Genomic DNA, 6,007 nt, shown 5'->3' with positions numbered 1-6,007 from the left:
TCGGCTCTCACAGAGGCATCATGGGAGTTACAGCATTTATCCATGCCGGATTTAGATGCTCTTGGCTTTTCCCTTGCCCTGGTGCATGATGGGAGCTGTAGTCTTGTGTCCGTGGGCATGATGGGAGCTGTAGTCGCGACCCCCTCCATGTAAGAGGGAGCTCTAGTCTTGTGCCTGTGCTGCATGATGGGAACCGTAGTCGTCAATCTCCCATTTGGCAAGGGACTTAAGCACTTGCTTGGCTGGGAACACAAGAGTACTCTTGATTGCAATAGTGCTGTGCATGCATTTAAGTATACTCCTGGGGGAGTTCTGTACCACTGCTGCAGAATTCATGGCCCCTGCAGGTTTTTTTTGCTTCCCCCACAGAAAAATGACTGCTGATAGGGAAGCTGCAAGTGGCTATGTGTCCTTCCGAAGTAGTGCAGTAGGGTGGTTCGGGCGCCAGGAGCAGGCTGGTAGAGACATAAATCACCTCCGGGGGGCTGAGCTGCGGTGTGTGTGTGTATGTGTGAGTGTGTGAGAGAGAGAGAGAGAGAGAGAGAGATCCCCCTCACTTGCTGTTGCAGTATGGTTGAAGTGCAAGGGCAGGAATTTGGGGGTGTTTCTGAGGAGGTAGGCATAGGGCAGACCCTGTCTTCTCAGATGGAACAGAATGTAGCAGCCTGCCTGCTTAGTGAATCGTTCCTGTTGTCTTTGTGAATTCCCCCAGGAGTATAAAACAGGGGTAAACATTTTAAGGCTCCTTTACTTTCCCAGAGTGATGTAAAGGACAGTATGGACTTATAAATGGTTATGGCGTTTTAGGGATTAGAACTGGTCTAAATTTTTGGACTGAAAAAATTTCCTATCAGAATGTGCTTCATGAACTGTTTGCTACTGACCTTTCTGGAGATGGTTAGTAACCAATATAAATTGAGTTTGATTCCTCAGCACTCACCTGATTTTCAGTTGCCTATTACGTAACACTGAGCATATGACTTTTTGTATTTCTTGACTAATTACTAGAAGTAAAGGGTCAAATCTAGCTACATTACTATCAGACAAAGGGGTTTGGCGATTTCCTCCTATGCTCCCAACTCCCATTGTAATAAATTACCTATATTATTGAAACCACCATGATTATAGTGCATTATTTTGACAAATAAAACATGCAGAATTTTTAATTTTTTGGCAAAGAATTCCCCCAGGAATATTAAGTACCTTCCTGAACTGAGACCTTAAAGAGCCCAGAAATGCAGTTCAATGGCCCTATCATCCTCCGTTTAGGAGGATTTTCTGGTCTCAAAAAGGAAACAAAACTATAGCCTGATCTGTACCTAAAACTTAAAGGGGCGTTGCTACATCAGCCAAAAAACAAAAAAACTCATGCCTCACTGCTGTACTTATTCCTTTCCCCATAGCCCTCTCTTCAGTGGAGCAAGAGGCTGGTTGTGGTGCTGGCTTGTGAAGGAAAAGAGGTCAGATTGCATCTTAGTTCTGCCATGGGCTTTCTGAGTGCCCTTGGGCAAATCGCTTAGCTTTTGTGTCTTAATTCCCCATCAGAAAGTGGGGATAGTAGCACAGCCCTGCCTCACGACAGTGTGGTGAGAATAGATAGATGAAAGATTGTGAAGGGCTTGGAGGTTTACTGATGAAATGCCTCTCTAAGAAATAGACATTACGGTAACAAGGTCTTGGTTTCCATGTCCTTTTCAGGAGCCTGACCCTTTGACCTTCAGAGAAGCCTCAGTGAGGTCCCAGGAAGGGATGGGGTGGTGCAGAAGAGACAGCTATCTCCCGCCCACTGCCACCAATTCTTCTGTACAGAACAGGCAAGCATAAATGGCTCTCTCTGAGTATGTCTACTCTTGAATTGCAGATGTACCTTAGGCCTTGTCTAGACTAGAAAAATTCTACTGATGTAGCAAGCAAAAGCTGTGTAAACTAGGAGGGTCTGCCAGGACAGTTATGTTAGCAAACCTTTTCTAGTGTAGACAAAGCCTAAGGCTCCAATCCTGTAATTGAATGATACATTTTATGGCCAGGGACCATTATGATAATCTAGACTGTGAACAAACATGTATTGTTGTCTTTTGAGGGTAGTAGGATTGGCTTGGAACCCTGGTTGTTTGAGGGAGTCTTTGAGAGGAGAGCTCAGTTCAGGATGCTCTGGTTTTGGGAGATCAGGGGAGACTGGAGTTGGTGCCTCTGCTGTTTCTTTTTGGGGAAGGGAATAGTTGATGGTGGAAAGGGGCATATTGTGCGTTTCATAATTTCAAAGACTTAAAGAAGGATCTTTACTATGGGAAATTAAAATCATTTTATAATTGAGCTTCTCTAAGGGCCGCTGTGATTGGCTAAAAATCACATCTGAAAAGGACTGCCGGAGGGCATGATGTCACAGAACGGATGACATATCACACTTGGTTTTGCTGGGAAAGGATGTAGCTTTCCATTGGTTAGCATCTGATCAATCAGAAAGTGAGGTGTGGTGGGCTTTTTTCCCCTCTTCTGCCAAGATTTTCAAAGGGCTAGGGGGTTGGCAAAGTTAGTTCATAGTTCTACTTGATAAGATGAGCCAAGCCAAAGCAAGCCAGACTTCATCTGACCAGGCTAGAAAGCTAAGAAAGTAACACAGGAAAAGAGGCCAGAAAGACCAGGCAAGCAAATTGCTTGAACACTGTCAGCTGGTGAAATGAGTGAGAGTATGAATTCAGGTGAGACCTCCAAGCACTTCAAGGCCAAGGTGTCCTATTCATCCAGGACCGGGTTGCTGCTCCCTGTTAGCCACATGGATAGGATGCTCTGCAGAGGAAACTTTGCAAAGGGTATTGGAGCCACAGCCTTGGTTTATGTGGCTGCAGTTCTTGAATACTTGATCTTCAACATTGTGGATAGGGCTGGCTCCATCACCAAACACCACAATAGGCATCAGATTTCCCCATGGCACCTGAAACTCGCTATCCGAAATGATTTTAAGCTCAACAAGCTGCTGGGTAGGGTCACCAACTATCAGCGCGGGGATGCAGCCAACAACAAGTCTCTGCTTTTCCAGCCCAAAAAAACCAAGGACAGGAAATCCTCCAGAAGAAGGACTGTTCCACCTCCCATCCCTGCTGAGTGAGAACTGAGCAAAAGAGAAGGAATCAATTTGATTGCTAATCAGTTTTCCAACCCAACAATGGTGATGTAATAAAAGAGGTTAAAGCGCCCTGTCTGAAATTGTGAATTCCTTTTCTCTGTTGTTCATCTAAGGTTGTAGGGGTAACTCAAGAATTTAGGATACTGCACAGATACTGTGATATGAAGGCCTTGATAGACATAATATGAGCATTTAATAAAAGTAGCCATGCTCAGAATGTCTTAAGATCGTTAGAAGTGGTTATCATAGATTTATTATCCTGCAGGTACTTCTCCAATTGCCTGAACATTAGGTCCATTTTTCTAGGCCATGGAGCTGCTTTGGATCAAGTTCTTGGTGAAGACTAGGAGAACAAACTCCCCAGGGGAGCAGTAAATCCATATACAAAAATAAGAGAGAGCCCATGAGCTAATTTTTTCGAAAGGGATCAGTGTTTTTCAGTGCTGTAGGTTTGGTTGCCCAGTTTGAGATATTCTAAACAAGCTTAAATTCCAGGAGAGTTCTGAGCACCTGATTCCTGAAAATCAAGTCTCTTTACAGTGTCCAAAGCTGGGCATCCAAAAATAGATGCACTCAGACTTACTGTCCATAAGAACATAAGGACGGCCATACTGGGTCAGACCAAAGATCCATCTAACCAAGTATCTTGTCTTCTGACAGTGACCATTGCCAGGTGCTTCAGAGGGATGAACAGAACAGGTAATGGTCAAGTGATCCATCCCCTGTTGCCCATTCCCAGCTTTTGAAAATTTATACCTGTGGGTCTGTTTTTCTCTCACTGGTGTAAAATTTGGTATAACTCCATTGTTTTCAAATGATTAGCTAGCTGGGAGTTTGAAATAAACAATGACCACCTTTATATTAGCAAGCTGAGATGAGAAATAATCAGAGGCAACCTGTGCCTGCCAATAGTGGGGAGGTGGGGGGTGGAGTGACGGCAGCCAGCTTCAGTAGTGTTACTGAGCATGCCCGGTCTTTGTGAGTATGCTTAGTCCAAGCCAAGCAGCAAATCGGGAGGGCAGGGGAGGGGAGGGGAGGCTTTCCACCCTCTCTCCCCACCACGCATCCCCTCTGGTAATAATGCTTCAAAAATAATGAAATGTATCAAGTCATGGGGCTCCAATCCTGGCTGGGATCTCTAGATGCTATTATAATAATAATGATAAATAATTTAGTTATTAAAATGCATTTAAACTGAAAGATTATAATTACAGAAATATAATGATAAATCTACAGGATGGAATGGTTTGTGTGACAGTTTAAAAAAATTAAATTATTCTCACAATGATCACCATGACTACCCCAAAATAATTATAGAATAAATTATTATTATTATTTGTAAAGCACAGCCCTGTTCAGATGCTCAGCATACTGTGTAACCTAATGCTGGTAGTCCAACACTGACAATGATGACAATAAATAAAATTATAACTATATTGAAATACATTAAAACATAATATTCCTCCTCCCAATTTAAAATTTTAACCAGGCTAGGGGTCCAGTGCTGACCCTGCAAAGGCTTACTACTAAGTACTTACTCCCATGAATTAATCTCTTGGAAGTCAATGGACCTTCTTGAAGTAGTAAGCGTGACGGTTATGACAATATCTGGCAGTATCCTGAACAAACTTGATTGAATTAAGTTTTAAGTATTTTAGGAGTTCAGTGTATTGAGAAAGCAAATGTTTCTGTGCTATTGTGGGATTGCATGGAACTTCTTTAGAAGGAAGATCAGATTAAAGCAATCTTGGGGAAGTGTTGTGAGCTTTGAATGACTATGTTGACCAATGTAGCAGGCATAAATGATCTTTTGGGACACTACATGTGAAATGGAATTCCTAGGAAGTATATGGGAGAAGGGGTTTGCAAACTTCCACCTACAGGTTCAGCCTTTGAAACTTTGCATTCCGGAGCAGGACGGGGGACCTTTTGTCTGCTGATCCCGTTACAAGAGGACAGTCCAAAGACAAACTGTATGGCAGAGTAGCTGATTTAGGGTTATGTTTACACTTAAAATGCTACAGCAGTAGTGCTTCAGTGTAGGCACTCACTACAAAAATGGGAGGAGTTCTGTCACTGTAGTTAACACACTTCCCAAGAGGCAGTAGCTAGGTCAATGGAAGAATTGACCTCTTCCATTGACAGAACGCTGTCTAGACTGGGGGTTAGGATGGCATAGCCATATCTCTCAGGGTTTCAAACCATACCCCTGAGCGCTATTGCTGTGTTGAGGTAAATTTCCAGTGTGACCAGCTCTCACTTATGAGGGTGCTTGTTCGGAGCTAACAGCTGTTATGAACTCGTGACCATAGAAACCCCTCTGGGTGGGTTTTGAAGGAGAGTTCACCGGCCAGAACCCTTGTTGGAATTGCAGTGAGCTCTGGTAAACTTATTAGCATGTTGTAGGTTCTATTATTGTTCTGAATAGGTTTTCTCTGTAATGCTTTTACCTTAAGAATAAATGTGTTTGCTTAGAAAGAGCTATGCGGTAGTTTCACTGTGGCAATTACACTGTTTACTGTCACTGAGAAGAAAAGTAAAGCAGGTCAGCTTAGTCAGCCTGACTTTACAGGGAGCTATGCAGTCTGGAAATACCCTGGTCAGGAGGGAGAGAGATGCTGGTCTCCATTTAGAGAGGGGTGATGGCTTAGGAGCCGGGAGCCTAAGTGAACCGCAAGGGAGAATACAGGTGCTGTGGCTCTGAACTATAACAGTAAACACTGTGCATAGTAGCAAGTGACTACAGGATCCAACTTTTTAAGAGGTAAAAGGGATAAAGGGAAAGTAATGAATAGAAGGAAAACTAAAAAGGTTCTGTGAATAACATTCAAAATGAGGTTATTTCTAAAAATTGAGAGAGGTGGATTGAGAGCTAGTTCTGCG

Source organism: Gopherus evgoodei, unplaced genomic scaffold, assembly GCF_007399415.2.
Source record: "Gopherus evgoodei ecotype Sinaloan lineage unplaced genomic scaffold, rGopEvg1_v1.p scaffold_33_arrow_ctg1, whole genome shotgun sequence".
In the NCBI taxonomy this organism is placed as follows: Eukaryota; Metazoa; Chordata; order Testudines; family Testudinidae; genus Gopherus; species Gopherus evgoodei.
This window is presented reverse-complemented; position numbering follows the sequence as displayed.